The 16,741-nt window shown below is 37.9% G+C and overlaps 1 long non-coding RNA gene across 1 annotated transcript; it reads right to left on the bottom strand.

The window, feature by feature from the left end:
• Window positions 1-5,612: 5,612 nt before the first annotated feature.
• Window positions 5,613-6,486, bottom strand: LOC306802879. The gene is made up of 2 exons (XR_013774504.1): window positions 6,448-6,486; window positions 5,613-5,782 (listed from the first exon to the last, which is right to left on the bottom strand). It is a non-coding gene; the product is annotated as an uncharacterized lncRNA (long non-coding RNA).
• Window positions 6,487-16,741: the final 10,255 nt, after the last annotated feature.

Genomic DNA, 16,741 nt, shown 5'->3' with positions numbered 1-16,741 from the left:
TATTGAGTGTTCTGTTCCCTCATATTTCACAAAAACAAATAAGTTTTACACACTTGGATTTGATCTGCCTAAGCTTCTGAAAATCTACTCAAGCTTCCTCTGGAATTCAAGATTGATTCTATTTTATCATGGCAAGTCACATGCAGCTCATTCCCTAGCCAGACAGAAATAATTTCCAAGGAAATAAAATGAGTGAGACGTGGTCCTTCTGGTCCAGCTGCCACAATACCTGGTAGAGTAGGTTCTTGGCAATGAATCAGGTAGCAGAGTTCTTGTAAAAGAATATTTTCAGAGTGAACATAAGGTAATTTTATACCACCTGAACCTTTTCATGGGGACACAGAACATAATAGAAACCCGGCAGAGCATAACAAGTCAAATTCCTTAAAAAGGACAAATACCTCAGTACAAAATTACCTATTGCTCTTTACTTGCTCTTTTGTTGACTAAATTTTTCCACAGATGCTTCTGTCCATCTGTACACACATCTCAGTATAAACAACCTTTGAAACAGGCTCAGCTCATGAATATGCACAGATGAACCATCTCAGAAACACATCACAGGGCATGGCAGGAAACACTGAGCACTACACTCCCAGGATTGCTTTGCAGGCTTCATGGAATTCTCTTCAAGGTTCAGGCACATGTGAAACCAAATGCAATTGTGTCACCATGTCAGTCCACACAAGTTTTTCTTTCTATGCAGAACTAAACCACGCACTATATATTCATACTCAATTGCACAGATCCCAACAACTATGCATAATAAATTGCATGTGTACTCCTGTGCAGAAATTTCATAAAATTGCAGCATGTACTGCCATCTGTTAAGATTTATCCATGGTTTCTACTGGCAGTCAACCTTTATTTTCAGAAATATAACTTTCTAGGCAGAAATCAGTTTCTAAGGTCAGGACTGAGTAAACTTGAACTCACTGAACATAAAATTTTTTGCTAAAGAAAAATGTATCTTAATCAGATGATGAAAAAGAATGAAAAAAGGCTTTCAAAGTAACCAAAGTAGGTTACTTTGATTTAAAGAATAAATCATTCCATTTATATGAGGAGATAAATGTCAAATTTTCATTTCTCTAGTAGTCTTGTCTCTGCATACAAATCAGTAGCAACTGAAATTACTAAAACTTTCATGTCCAAAATTCAACATTCTTTTCATCATTAAGCAGGACTTCTCAGACCTGGTCCAATTCTGATCAAGACAATGATGACAAAAACAAGACTCTTGCTTAATATCAGGAGGAATTTTAATTCTTGGAGGAAAAAAACCCCAACAATCCCCACAAAAAAAAAACCAAAAAAAAAAAAAAAAAAAAAAAAAAAAAAAAAAAAAAAAAAAAAAAAAAAAAAAAAAAAAAAAAAAAAACCCAGTATCATATATTAAGAAGAATATATACGTAAAGAATTCAACAAGGAAGATCATGCCTCTTCATTTTAAAAATGAGGTATATATACATTCTATGTAACATACACATATTGTCCACAGTCTGAGAATCAAGGCAGAGTAATCAACCACAAACTCCTCAAGCAAGCCTAGACAGCATAACATACTATAAAAAACTTGGGTTTCTCAAGAAGGACCTTGCTTTTTTTTATTATTTCAATAATAAGTTTCTTCTGGTACTCATTTTCATGTCTCCTCTTTCAAGCTATCCTCTTTTTTCCTACTAGATTTAAAGAATTATCTTCCTTAGTAAAGGATTTATGATAAGAGATAGGTGAAATACATATTTACTCAAAAGAGGAAAAATAGACACTCTAGTATTTTATTAGAAACATAGAATCAATGGTTATCTTAAGACAGCAACTTTTGACTCATTAGAAGTCAAAAGTAGAATAGGATGAAGATAAATCCTAATTTAGATGTGGTAGGTTAATTGCAAATGCTACCAACAAACTTTTCAGAGTAAGGTTAATTGAATCATTACTTAAGATCCTCAGAGAGGTTTTATTTGCAACAAGAGATTTTGCTACAGAGATGAATCTAACAAGGAAGACAAATTCCTCTAATCTAGTTACTGTGGGGTAAACAGAAGAAAACATAGGCAAATGTTTGATGATCTCTGCTGTAGTCATGTTTTGTTAAGGACTTAGTGGCATCCTAAATTATGTTCACGCTTCCTGTTAGAATTGGGTGGGACTCAGTGACTATGAGAATTTTTAGAAGAATCAAACTTAAGAATCTTGAATCCATTTCAAGACCTGTGGGACACTTTCTGTTTATCATAGTACACTGAGAGTGTCTGGGACTTCATGGAGTACTTAGGAAAGGTGAGGCTTAAACTCCATTCCAAGAGGGAAAGGCTGGAAGGAAGCCAAAAGCATCTGAAAAAGTTTTTGTATAGTATGATCCACAGAGTTGTGTGTGATGGAATGGAGAGCGGATCTGGTGCAAAGCATCTCCAGTAATATCTCTCCTAGAACTGTTCCTTGACCAGAAGGGAGCACAAATCAGATAAGAATAAGCTTCTGATACTGAGGCACAAAATATTTTTGGAAGCTGAATTGATTGAAGAGGGTTCTGCATGGGAAATCCCAGGTTAGGAGAGCAGTGGATCTGCTCATATGCTCATATATGCTCTCCTATAAATATCAATAATGAAAACATTACTACAGACTGATGTGCAGGAGGAGTGAACTATTCAGGGTTTGGATCGTTCTATAGAGGTCAGGCTGAGAGGGATGATTATTCCTAAAGTAATCTGGTAGTTCTCCCAGGATACATATGTACCTTGAGATGCTGGTTCAACAAAATTATAAATTTCAAAGTTTATTTTCAAAAGTTGATTGCCTCTCTTTCGCTGTTGAACTTTCTTAGTCCTTTCCTGCTATTTGGGTAAAGATTTTCTCACAAAGACAAAAGGGAGAATGAACATTCAGCCCACACTCTACATCATCTGTCCCTGTTGTCTCTGTGCTATTATGTTTTATTATATTTGTCTACCTACTCCTACAAAGTTCTACTAAGGTTTCTTAAATAAAACTAGATGGGAAAAAAGGTACAGTGGGAATGACAGGGATGACACAGAGTTGTCTTTCTGTTTTGTTTTTTTCTGGTGGCTAGAAAGCCAGGGTAAGAATTGGGTCTGCTGAAAGGTGTCCCAATTGGTTTATTGATGGGAATGCTCCTTGTCTCTGAAAGAATTTGATCTTTCATCACAGAAGACATGAGGCTAAGTAAGAGAGGGTGGGAGCATTAAACTGAATTCTAGTCTGAATAACAGTAGCTCAATACAGTGTCTAATAGAGAATATTATATATATGTGTGTATATATGCACATACATGCTGCAATATTCTTCCTGCTATCTTTGCTTTAGCTCTATCTGAAACAACATATGAAAAATATAAGTCACAAAGATCCTTTTTCCATGGAATATGCAGGCAGAAGTATGCAAAAGGAAGCAGGAGCTCAGGGTCCTCACCAGCACACTGCTGCAGTTTTGCTGCTGCAAAGGGATGTGGCTCCTTCCACATCACACAGCAACCAGCCCCACACAAACACCACTACAGAACACCAACACTCTTGTGCTCTGCCCAGTACCCAGCCTCCCCTAAGGGCTGCCCACACATTGCCCACACATTGCTCAAGTCCTGCACAGCACTCACAGAACTTGTTTGGAAGCAGATCTTCACAAATAAAACAAACAAAAAAATAAGTTACAGTGATTTGCAAGCACTCTAGCTGTATGGCACACTAGCAATAAAAGTTCTGACTGACTCACAAACCAATTTAATCAGTAAATATCTACTGGGAGTTCTTTCCACAGATAAGTACTGCTATCTTTTTCATGCACATACACAGTGCAATATTCCAGTCCATTATTTCTTATTTAAATCATTTACCTATTCCCAGCTCATAGCAAATCTTTTACCCATTTTCTGTGCATGAATTTCACAGCAGATTGGAGAATCAGGGCAGCCATATTTGATGCACAAACCTTGTATATCTTCCAAAGTGGCTGATCAAACTTGATTCATAACAATTTCAAACAGCAGAAGGTATCTTTAAATGAGACATTAGTAGTTTATAGTATGTACAGATGTTAACAATACCTGGGATTATGTACTCTGAATGGTGAGACAGTTTCTGATGAACAAATACTGAATACAGATGTGATATTATGTCCCTCTAAACCTACTTACAAGAAAAGTATGGATACCTGTTTGACTAAATCTCACTTTCCTCCTGACCTTTTTTCTATTGGTAGAGAAGCTAAGCTTGTTGGTTTTTAATTTTTCTCTCAAACATAAACTTAGTTTATTAGAGACAGAAGTATATTTACTGTTACAGAGATTATGTTTAGCTTTGCAATTCTTGTATTAATTAATTCTTAAAACTAATCACATGGTGAAATAGTTTGATTTTCTGAAGAAACTATTAGCATGTACAGTAACTTCATGAGTTAGTTTCATGCCTGAAGCTAAACTGCTGCCTTGGTAGCAAAAAATGAAGTACAGATGCCCTCTAGGCCAGAAGAACTAAAGCACTTAGTGCTATTCCTGTGTACTTCAGTTTTGCTGTTCAGTGTTAAGACATACTGTCCAAATCAGATAATAACAAATGCTGACCTCCACACTCAGGCATTTGATTTCAACATCCACATCAAGGAGATGCAAACTACTAGCACAAACCTTAACACAAAAACCAGAATAGATGAAATAGACATAAAATATGAGATCAAATACCAACATTAAATTAAAGCTCAACTTAATGCAATTTCTGAGTACTTGTAGCTGAAACCTGCAGCAAAGGATGGTGTCTGTTGGAGATCTCTGCTAGGAACACCAGCTTGTGTTGTGCCTGGATGGTGAGGTACAGGTGCACTCCCTGTGGTCTTGATTAATGTAAAGTCATCAGACACAGTATTACTGTCATGTTAAATAATGTCTCATGTATTTATACTAGCCCAGGATATTCCACTGTGCCATGTCACCAAAGAGCCAACTCTGTGTAATAGTGGCACAATTTTCTAGTACATGCCCCGTGTAAGTGGCATTGAAGGTGTTACTGAACTGCAAAGAATAAAAGTACATACACATAGATTATCACAGCTATCCTCTTTATACTACTTGTGCTTCAGCTATTTTGTTCCTTTTATTTTTACTCAATTTCAGTGAATTAACTAGTTGTCTTTCTGTATGGTTAGAGCAGTGTATTCATTTATGTTCAGCTCACCTTTCCATCTTTGAACAAATAGAGAGTGACCCAAATACACATATTTACACAAGATTTTATAGAGATCAGAGTATGATACACAGTCTTGAAAGCATTCATTCAATGCATAAGAAAGCTTTTCATTTAATCTACTTTGGGGGCAGAGGGAGAGAGAGACACCATGTGCCTCTCCATACAGTGAATTAAATTGCTTTTCATTGACTCAGGTTACTCTGGGCACTACTCATTCTAATGCAGCCTTATTAAATTCAGGGAAGGCTGCTAGAGTGAAGTCTGGGGTAAATGAAACATGCTGCACTGCAGATACCTATTTCAGATGCTGTCTTTGAAGAATGATATGTAACAGAAACAGTGTTTAACTGCTCTAGGAATGCATCTTTAAGAAGTCTTCTGCTGTCTAATTACAGTAAGTCAAATACATTTAAGCTAGGAAGTTTATTAATATTTCAAGCATACACTACGCCATGACTACTGCATACTTCTTGGCATTCCTATAAAACCTGGTGTTCTTGGGAAACTGATGGTTCACAGGGTTGTTAATGAGTGAGAGACCTTTCAACTCTTGATCACTGGTCTGAATTCTGTTTAATCTGGAAGCAGCAAATAACTGTCAGTGGCTGATGGTGTTTATGAATTAATTTGATAACTAGTCTTAGTTTAGATGGAAGCAGGAAAACATCTCAGTTTAAAAAATCTTTGCCTACCTTTCCTGTCCCTTACTCCTGAAATCATCTCTGATGTGTCTGGATCAGCATGGTGCAGAAAACTACAGACTCCTCCAAGAGACTGGAGAGACAAAATGTCAATGGCCATACAGTCTCATCAAGTGACAAAGTGACCACTGGGTGCACAAAAGGTGCAGTACAGAACTACTGACAGATCACAAACTGACTAGACTAGGTCAGATTACAAACTCTCCTTCCTGAGGACACTCATGAGTGCTGGGAAGAAAAATTCTCCTTTAGGAATGAGTAACACCAAGTCACAAGACTTGCTTTAAGGGCTGTCTATGTAGGGTGCTTCTGGAAAACATGAAGGCATTGTCGCCTGACTACCCCATTTGCTTGTGATGAAGTTTTCCTCTAAAACATGGATTTTGGTAGAGCTGATTATAAAATCCTTTTTTTTTTTCAATTTGGCAGATACACAGTCCAGACATGGCCTCAATAGTCATCTGTTTCCTTGGCATGTGGAACTTCTAAATGTATTAAGGAAGAAACATCTTGAAGGGAAACAGAGGTGGGATTCCTCTTACCTGACAGGCCACAGCAAAGACTCTGTTTCTCCTTCTTTCCCTTTTCCTTTTCATACTGGACCTGTGTTAATTTAACAAAAAAATAATATAAAATACATAAGAAGAACAGGCTGAATCAGATAAGGTAATACCAAATGATTCCCACTGTCCTCCTAATGCAGATCACTCTACTGTTCACCCTTCAGCCTGGTTAAAGCACTTTCCCACTGTGTTGGGTGAATACATTCTTGTGACATCCAAGACAATGAGCATTATTTAATGAAACAGCAGTACATTCAGCTAAAAAGACTGACTGAAAGTAAATAGACATCCATTTATTGGTACCTACCTCCTTCATTCTGAAGACAGAGACTTTTTTGGGCTGTATCTGAAGTGATGTGTGGATATGCACCATGATGTTCTCAGGTATCCTGTGATCATCCAGACGAGAGGCAAGCTCAGCACAGACCAGGATTTCTATCCATTACATATGCCAAGATTCCCAGCTAGTACAAGTCAAGGCACCAAGGAGTGGAAAACTTGAATGTTGAGTCTTCCCCAACATGGAGCTGGGATGTGGCTAAGTGGAGTACACCAACCACACATATAAATTATGTATATACATCTCTAGTTCTCAAAAAATGAACAGCAAGTAATTTTTTGTGTCTTTTTCTGTTAGTCTGGTAGAGTTTTAAGTACTGGGGAGGAAATTCTGACTCCACTGGAGACTATTATGAACCTTCCATTGACTTCAACAAGAACAGCACATTAATTTGGTAACAGCATAGTTTAGCTTCTCACTCTTCTAGAAGTTTTTCCTGGTTTGTCTCTGATCTACAAGGAGGCCACAGTTAACACCACCCACAGCTCTGCAGTCCCCAGATCAAAATATTTTGCTTCTGTTTTCTGACATTATCTTACTGTAGTTAAGTCTAGCAGCTGCCTGCTCAGAGAGACAGAATAAGTGTGATAGAATGTAAAACATTGCTAAGATTTATAAGGCAACTTTGGTGATATTTACTGCTTCTCACCTTTTCCTAATTACAGGATTAATAGAAAGAATCATTCCTCACCTAATTTTCCGGCCCCTTCATTTGCCATATGCAACTAGTTACAAAAATCTGCTCATTAACTGTGGCCCAGCATCAAGACTGATTCCACAGGGATCTTAGACTATTAATGACTATTTCTAATTAATTTAACACGGGAAATTGTTGAGAAGAAACTCAAGATGCTCCAAGCTGAGAAGGGATGGCAAATTATTTAAGTATAAGAATAAAGTGCATCACAGTGAATGAATGAGAGAACCAGACACAATCAATGGGGCAAAATGAGGGTTGTAGCTGACATCCCAATAGGAGGCAGAGTATTCCAGTCTACCTGGTGGCTCCTATTCCTCAGGTATGGTTTGTAAGAAATCAGGAAAAAGTCAGGGGTGTTAAGGAGGCTTCCTGGTCATTATCTGCTGCTTAAAAATTGTTCTGCATTAGATATATGCTATTGTTATGCCTGTACCAGTGTCTAAAGAGGGAATGAATTTCAGCATATTACTGTTTATATTGTTGAATTGTTAGCACGCTGTCTGGTTTGAATTTTGTCCACAGGAATTAGTGCTCCCCTAGACAATGACACAGCATGGCTCAGCACTAGGACAAGGTCCATTTTCTCCAAGCAGCAAGGACAGATTATACCAGGAGAAGACCTTAGTTAAATAGTTATATGATCTGCCAGACCCCAGACCATGGATTTATAATGTTTATTAGCATAAAGAGATGCAGCCCATATGTTTGCATTGTGGCATGCCTTTGGAAGCAAACTGCATATGCAACAAATCTATCCTTGTCCCCTCTTTGTAAAATAAAGTTGTTGTTGTGTCTTGGAAGGAGGAACAGATATTGTACCAAAACAGTGACTAAATACATCAGCCCATACAGACAATAGCCTCACTATATTTGTCACATGAGCTGCATAAACCAGCTCTGAGGAAGCATATTAGTGCTTGAAGCAGGGTGGATGTTTCCCCAGCCAGGAGACATTATCCCCGACATAGATGTCTTTTCACACCTAATGATCCCTTCTGAACATCTATTTGTAGCTTCAACAATAATTATAAAGCTGTTTCTAAAGTCTCAGCAAAAAAACCCAATTTGCTAAAGTGTGTCATTCCCAGTCATGGCTGGGCATTTGTGAAGCACCACAGTGAAAAACATGGGCAGTCCCTGGTTTAATTGTAAATGGCCAGAGTCTGGCACCCACTATGTTATTCCCAGTGGAGGACTGGGCCTCCCTCCTTCCTGCTTCATCTCCACAAAGCCAGAATACTCACCTTGATGTCCAAGCTGTTGACCTTCAGGTCCTTCTTAAGGTTGTGTTGTTTTGCCTGATCGCTGAAGGATGAGATGCAGTTCATGTTGAGTTTACAAGTTTCTGGTTGTGAGACATACATTATTTTGATGACAGCTACATTTGCAATGCATAGGATGTCTAAACCATGGAATGGGCAACTGTTCTACATTTCTTTTTACACTAGTATGTTTAAAAGGTTTATTTTTCCTGTCAAATTTAGCTATCCTTTCAAAAGCGCAAACACTTCTTGATAGGACAGTAGACATACTTGTAAGAAACTCCAAATCATTTCCTTCGCCCACTCCCCATTTTAGATCAGCTTTCAAATGGGAACAGCTTTCCTCCTCCTCACCCACCTCCTTCTCAAAAAAAATTTCTGACATCTGTTCCCTCACCTCTCTTGCAGCCACTATTCCCTCATCATTTGCCTTTTATTTTATGGGATCCACTTGTGCACTTCAGCTCTATGCTCTTTGTGGTATAAGCTGTTATGTGTGTTGCACTTCTAACCCTTTGAACAGCATCTTAAATATTACAGACATTTACAGCACAATATAAACGATAATGTAGTTAGACTGGAAAGGCAATTCCCTAGTTAACACCTCCCACATGTAGTGATTAAGTATGAGGCTCAAAAGCGTGCAGAAAACCCAGTGCAGATACATTTCTAGAAAGAGACTGCAAATTCCTAACTCCAGATGGTCTGCAGTTGGTGAATAATTACATGGATTGTTTGGTGCTTCACTAATCAATCATGACAGCAACAAGGAGAAAAAGCGTGTCTGGGTAAAGGAAAATGTTCTTTGGAAAAATCCCAAGTTATCATTTTGTGCATTTGATCTGCTCATCAAACATTGTCTTTTTTCCCTTTTGTGGTATTATGCTGTTTCAATTTTTCAGTAATAAATCCAGAAAAAACAGTTATTGGTGGTTTTTTTCACCTATAAAATACACAAGAGAATAGTCTGAACAGCATCAACATGACTGCTGCATTGTATTTCAAAGACTGAAAAATCATAAATGGGAGATGAAGGGGCAGAGAATTAATATCCTGCATTAATATCCTGCATTACATTCTGGAGAACATAAGCCTTCTCCAACTATTTCTGTAATATATGGATGAAACCTGCAATTTAGGATGTAGAAAACAAGGACTTGAAGGGAGAATTCCCATTTCCAGATTTCTTCCTCACAGCATGAGAACAGTTTGATTTTTTTAAAAAGTAGTTATCTAAATCAAACCATAAGCAATGAATATCAGCCCTGAGATCAGCTGAATTTGTTAGAGCAGGGTGCTAGTAGTACCAAGGTGATGGGTTCTATCTATCCTCATATGGGCCATTCACGCAAGAGCTGGATTTGATGATCCTTGTGGGTCCCTTCCAACTATTTTGTGTAAAAAAAATATATGTTTCTGTGAATATGGGATCAGCTTCAACTGAAAAACATAGAAAAAGTCCAACACTGCCTTGACTATGTACTGCTCAATTTAATTTGATCTCTCTGCATCAAAAGAAGACAAAGAGCATAATTAAATGCATAAAAGAAATGGTAGATGAAGATACTGGAGGACTCAGAAGGTGTTTTGGAGTTTTTTGGGTTAGGTGGTTTGGGTTTTTTCTGGGTGTTTTACGGTTAAGTGGTTTGGGGGTTTTACTTTGAGGGGAAGGGTGTACAGGGAAAAAAGTTCTACAAGAGCCAGTTTTTCCTATTGAATATGTGAGTTCAGATATCTTTGTGAACTTATGTATAGTATTTAAGTCTGTAGGAAGTGAAATGCATGGCAGTAGACACAAAAATTGTAATGAGCATGATAAACTGTGTGACTGTAGCTCAAAGTCTGGACATAAGAACAGCAGAGCACAGAGACTTGCTGTATTTTGGTCTGTCTAGATTTTCCACCAAAGCAAAACTAGGATTTGGTTTTTTTTAACAAGTTATTTAGGTTTTTGGGGGGTTTAGAAATTACTATAGGCATGGCTCAGAAAAATACAAGTGGGCAATACAAAAAGGCTATGAAAGCAGTGAGGCACAAAGAACAGAATAACTGGATTTCAGAGATCTAAGAGTACATAAGATTTATCCATCTTAAGGCTACCTACTGCTTGCCTCCTAGTACTACTCCATTAGAGTAATGTAGCACATAACTAACCTGATCTTCTCAGGGAGGACAGTTGCCAGAAGGTGGATACTGCACCTGATGACATTAATACTTCCTTCTAGTACCAGCTTAAGTAATTTGGAATAAGATCTATATAAATTATGTGCAGACACTGCTTGTGGCAGTGCTTTCGCTGATGCTTTATAAGACAGACCTGGAACACAGGCTAAGCTATCCAAGTATTGATCCATGTACAATGGGAAGAAAATTAGGTGAAGAATAAGCTTTTATCTACTTTCTTTCTTTCACTGTCTTGGACTTAAAAATAAGCTTTTTTGGAAGAGAGCTTCAAGATCATCTGCCCAGTCATCAACTCAGCACCCCTAACCCACACCCCCAAGTGCCACATCCATACATCTCTTAACACTTCCAAAAGATGGTGACTCCACCACCTCCCTGGGAAACTTATTCCAATACCTAACCACTCTTGCAGTGAAAATTTTTTCCTCATATCTAGTCTGAACCTCCTCTAGCACAATAAGAGTATTTCCTCTCATCCTTTCCCTTGAGACACAGCAGAAGGGACTGACCCCAACAGGCCACAACCTCCTTTTGGGCTGTTGCACAGAGCAATGGGATCCCCCCTGAGCCTCCTTTTCTCCAGGCTAAACAATCTCAGCTCCTTCAGCCATTCCTATTTTCACCAGTTGAACTGTGTACTTTAATAAATGTTTCTAAGATTTCTCATGCTTTTTTTCTGTGAGAAGATACAGCTGAATTGGAATTCTGCCTCCACTTCTTTTTGAACACCTTTGTGGTTGGATGTAAAATTTCTACATAATTGAACCTTATTTCTTCTGCAGTTGATCACTAGGTAAGGTTTGCTTCCATCCTCTCCTTGGTCAGTTTAGAGATATTTCATTCCTCCCCACATTAATGTCCTTAATGTGGTTTCCACTCGTGGGTTTCACTAACTCCAGCATTTGCTGCTGATAATCTAGGGCTGCAGTTTGTCTTGTTATCTTATTGGCATATCCAACTTGTTTCCTGGGGTGGTGGTAGGGGGAGAGGAGTGCCAGGGAATGGGACATGATGTTCCTTTTCAGTTTGCAAATCCCTTCAGAGCTTCTCTCTAAGAAAATCCTCTACACTTTGAAAAAGTCTGGGCAGCATATGTTACTGTTCACATGCTGTCTTATGAAATGGTTGCTTGCTGCTGTTCACAGATGTTCAGAGCACATTCCTGACTTACCAGGATGTGCTTACTGGTAGCTTATAATTGGCAGTTTTATTTCATAGCCCATTTGGGTTAACTGACTGCTCCTTCATGCCAATGCAGGCAATCTCTTTTGAACAGACATCACATAGATTTTTCTGGTCTGGACAAGAAGCAATGGCCTGATGAATATATTTTGACATTTTAGAAGCCAAAAACTGATCTTCTGACTCAGGGTGCTCTTTGCTTGTTGCATATTCATCCTTCAGCATTGCTTGCTCTTACTCATTGTGCCATAGCCATCTATACAAATGTCTTGGACATCTAGCTTAGGTGTTAAATGAAGAAGGAATGAACATGAAGGCAAGAAAGTTCAACCAGATGCCCCTTTCATTCAGTAAATGAAGATGAGTAATCATTTCCCATTATTTCTTTTGGTGAGCCAAACATCTGACAGCCAAACTTCCACAGTTTGGTCTCCAGTTGCAAGGGTGATAGCTTTGCTTCATTTTTAATTAATGTCTCTTCAAGCTGTTTATAGAATTCATCAACTGCATCTTTGTCATCTGCTATCGTAGGAGTGTTAATCTGTATGATGGACATATTGACTGGATTTGCTAGAAAAAGAACCATAATGATTTTATTGCTGATTGAATAACATCCAAGCACATACTTTGACCTCCTCTTGGATGTGATAAACACAGTGCAAGTTTCTTCTCATTTTTCTGAGCTTAAGCAGCAGCCCAAGTAGCTGTTCATCATCCTAGAATGGCTGCTATTATTCCACTGCAGCACTAATTCTATATTTACCTAATTCAGATTTTTCCAACCCTTTTGTCACAATAATGTGCTTTATCCCCGCCCCTCCCCCCATGCATTTCATATTCTTACACTAACACTTGGTATGCAGCATAATTTTCAGGCATTAACTTCCTAGAGTTTTGATAGAGCCAGAAACACTCTCTATGGCCAAATATTATACATGAACCTCTTTGGAGCTGTAGTGTCTCACATTCCATCATGGGAGAAAAATAAGAGGATGGATCTGCTGGCCATTGTTTAGCCATGCTCTTTTTCTAACCCAGCAAACTCTTCACTTGTCATCTACCTAATCATACACGTCTCTCCTGAAGTTTTCTAATTTACCTGTACCATGATCAGCATTTGGAGTTTGCCTACTCTGCTCAGCCAGCAAGTAATGAACTCCTCATGTGAAAGGAGTCAGGTTCCTTGGTGAATATTTAATCCACATAAAAGACCAATGAAAGTAAAAGTAGAAAAGGGATAAAAATGTGTTCAGTAACTGATGGAGCAGGTCACAGAAGTTGAAGGGAATTCAGAACACTTGAAAACCAAAGGGAAAGTTTCAATATTGAACAAGTTGACATAAAAGAACATGGCATATGTTCCTTACCTGCAAGCAGGAGTTGGGTGAGCACTCTGAAACCTCCAAAATGTAGCAGATATGGTTGACACATATTTGGACAATCTTCTTTTGCATCTCATACCATTTCATATTTATATTTGATCTAGAAACATGGCAAGTGTCAAATTACTTTAAATTAAGACCCTACTGGAACTGAAGGGATGACTCAAGTTCATTTTAAATTGACTCTTTGCTTGTAAGAGCATGTTTCTCTTTTGAAGGTACTCCTTTTCTACACAGAACAAAATGACTGCTTAAGGAAAAAGGAAAAAAAAAAAAAACCCTCAGAACAATTCCTTATTTTTTCTTGAATATTTAAATAATATTTTAAACGTTTTTCTGAATTGAAATAAATTTTACTTCTAGGGACAAACCTGCCATGCATGTTTCACTAAACAATTTGGCTTTTCTGGGGTGCAATTCAAAGCAGAATTTGGGATATTTCTGTGTTCTTTTCACAGTTTCACATTATATTTATCAATTATTGTCCTAGTTTCAGCTTCAGGACTTTTCTCATACTCAAATTTAAATTAATTTATTCTTCCTTCACATATGTGAATATGTGTATATGACCTTACAGAAAAAACAGAGGGGTGTCAATACTTTCAGTTCAGTCTGTAACTTCTTCCATTAATCTCTCTTCATAAGAAAAAGGACAAATGAATAGCAGGGTCAAAGGTTGACTTTTATTGATCATTCTGAGATGTTGTTTGGACGTAGTGTCTCCTTTCTTGACCGTTTCCCTGAACCCCTTAGAATTTGTCTCTTAAGTATCTGTTAAATCTAAGTTGTGATGCTTTAGGACATTACATATATCACCAGGAAAAAAACTGACCGAGTCCACCCACTGGTCTAACTTTTTGTCACACATGTCAGGTTCTGCAGCTGCCTAGAGGCTCTCCATACGACCACAGAAACCTTTAAATGATGACAAAATAATTACAAAGTGAATTTGAACCTGATGCTGGCAATCAAACTAGTATTTGTTTAGTCTGTTCTTTTCAGATTCTTAGTGTTTTTCTTCAGATTAATCCTGTAATTGATTTAAGACTCCTCTTTTCCTTGGAATGGCTGCACATGAGATTTGAAAATAAAAAGTTGCTTCATCTAACCTTTTCTCAGAAGAATTTCATTGATATATGTAGCCATATGTTTAATCTGCTTAGAATGATATCCTGGTACTCTGGAAAAATGTTTTCAATATGTACAACATAAATCCATAACCTCTACCTCATTTATGAAATGTAGTCAAGAACTATTTTTTCCTTTTCATTGTTGCATTATAGACAGTAAGTACAATTTTTATTATAGATACCCACACTTACAACAAAACATAAGTCTAATTACCAGAAATTAAAGTATGACAGTCTTGTATTTCATTTCAGATGCGCTTCAGTCTTCTCAGGGTCTACAGACTTGCAATTGCAGATCAGAATAATCAATATGAAATAAACAGAAATGAAAAAAATATTAATGAGGATCAGTGGAGAACTTGAAGGAACTCCTTGGCAGAAGCAGAGATGACAACTTTCTCTTTGCCCATTACTATTGCAGCTTGTAACTGTATATGAAAAGTAAGGAAAGATCTTTGCCTCTGAGGTACTACTTTGATTTGCCCTTAATGAAACCATGTTGGCTGTCACCAATCACCTCCTTATTTTCCATGTGTCTTAGCACAGATTCCAGAAAGATTTTCTCCCTGATGTTTCTAGACACTTTCAATTTCTCGGTGACACTGCCTGGCCTGTAGCTCCTCAGGCCTTTCATTTTTCCCTTATTCAAAATGGGGGTTATGTTTCCCCTTTTCCAGTTGATGGGAACTTCACCAGACTGACACAACTTTTCTAGTATGATGGACAGTGGTTTAGCACTTCATCAGGTCCCATGGGCTTGATGTACCCTTGGGTTCCTATGATTAATTCATCCTTACCTTTAGGAAAATTTTTAGTATACTTTTTCTCCTGATGTCTAATCCTCGCTTACTAAAACTTAAGCCTGTTACTTTTATCTTATCCATCACAGATTCTGAAATATTGTCCTTTTTTTGCAGCAAGTCACTAAGCATTTGAAGAATGTCAGCGATTCTCCACTCTTATTATTTAAACAGTCCAGGTGTGTAAACCCAGGCTTCAGAAATTGCTCATCTGGTTGGCACACCGCTCATATCCCCTTGCCAAAGGGAGTGCTCAGCCCTACCAAGCCATTGTTAATATCAGCCATTGTACTTCTAGGAACAGGATCATTGCAATTGCCAGCTTTCACCAACAGACTTTTCAGTAGATTTATCATTAACAGCTTCAGCTAGAACAGGATGTTTTTGTATTTAAAAGTCAGCCAACTCAGCTGTTTACCACTGATGTGCAACAGGGACAAATGGCCAGGTGCCAAATCAATATATAAATGTGAGATTATGTTTTTAACATTTACTTAAGCAAAAAAGTTCCAGAAAAAATATCCAGATACTACTAAGTACCAGTTTCTGGAAGCCCTTCTGGAAGTCTACATATTGAGGTATTTTAAGAAACATGAGGGCTTTTGGGGATAGCAAGTTCAGAACAAGGCTTCCCTGTGTTCAAATGGGGTGGAGCATAAGAAAACTGAAACATGCCAACTGCTTTCTAAATAGTGACAAAAGACATTCATTCTAATGGATTTTCCAGTGAACAATCTTGACATTCAATTTACATTCACTCGAGATCTCCACAGAAGAAAATGAATTTTGGTGGACAATTTATGCTTTCACTCATGAAGCACACCTTATGTCAGGATGACACAAACTATTGGGAGGAAATTATGGTTCAATGTAAAACAGTAAATATAGGCACTGATAACCAGAGAACTGCCTGATAAGCTGGGAGGCTTACTGCTTTGTGTGAGTGAGGATCCTTCCCCTCTTAACCTCCAGGGGTAACTGATCTTTCAAGATGAGAATTCTGAATAAAATAAATGTTCTCAAGTAGAAGGGAAGGAGGAGCACAAGAGGGAAATGATTCATTGCCATAACTGAAGCAGAAGAATAACCTATTCATATGCAAGGTCACCTGTTGTTCTGTGTCATTGTGCTAATGAATCACCATTTGTTTATACACTGGGAGTAGCACCTTACAGCACAGAGAGGAAAAAGAGACTGTTTGTAGCAGGGATTATATCAGTAATTTTAGTGAAAACTTCTAAATTCAAAACACCTGACAGAAGAAAGGGCTATATTCATACCTAAACCTGCAGA

The sequence above is a fragment of the Erithacus rubecula genome, assembly GCF_903797595.1.
Source record: "Erithacus rubecula genome assembly, chromosome: 5".
Classification (NCBI taxonomy): Eukaryota; Metazoa; Chordata; class Aves; order Passeriformes; family Muscicapidae; genus Erithacus; species Erithacus rubecula.
Note: the sequence above shows the minus strand (reverse complement) of the source record. Positions and strands in the feature narration are given on the sequence as shown.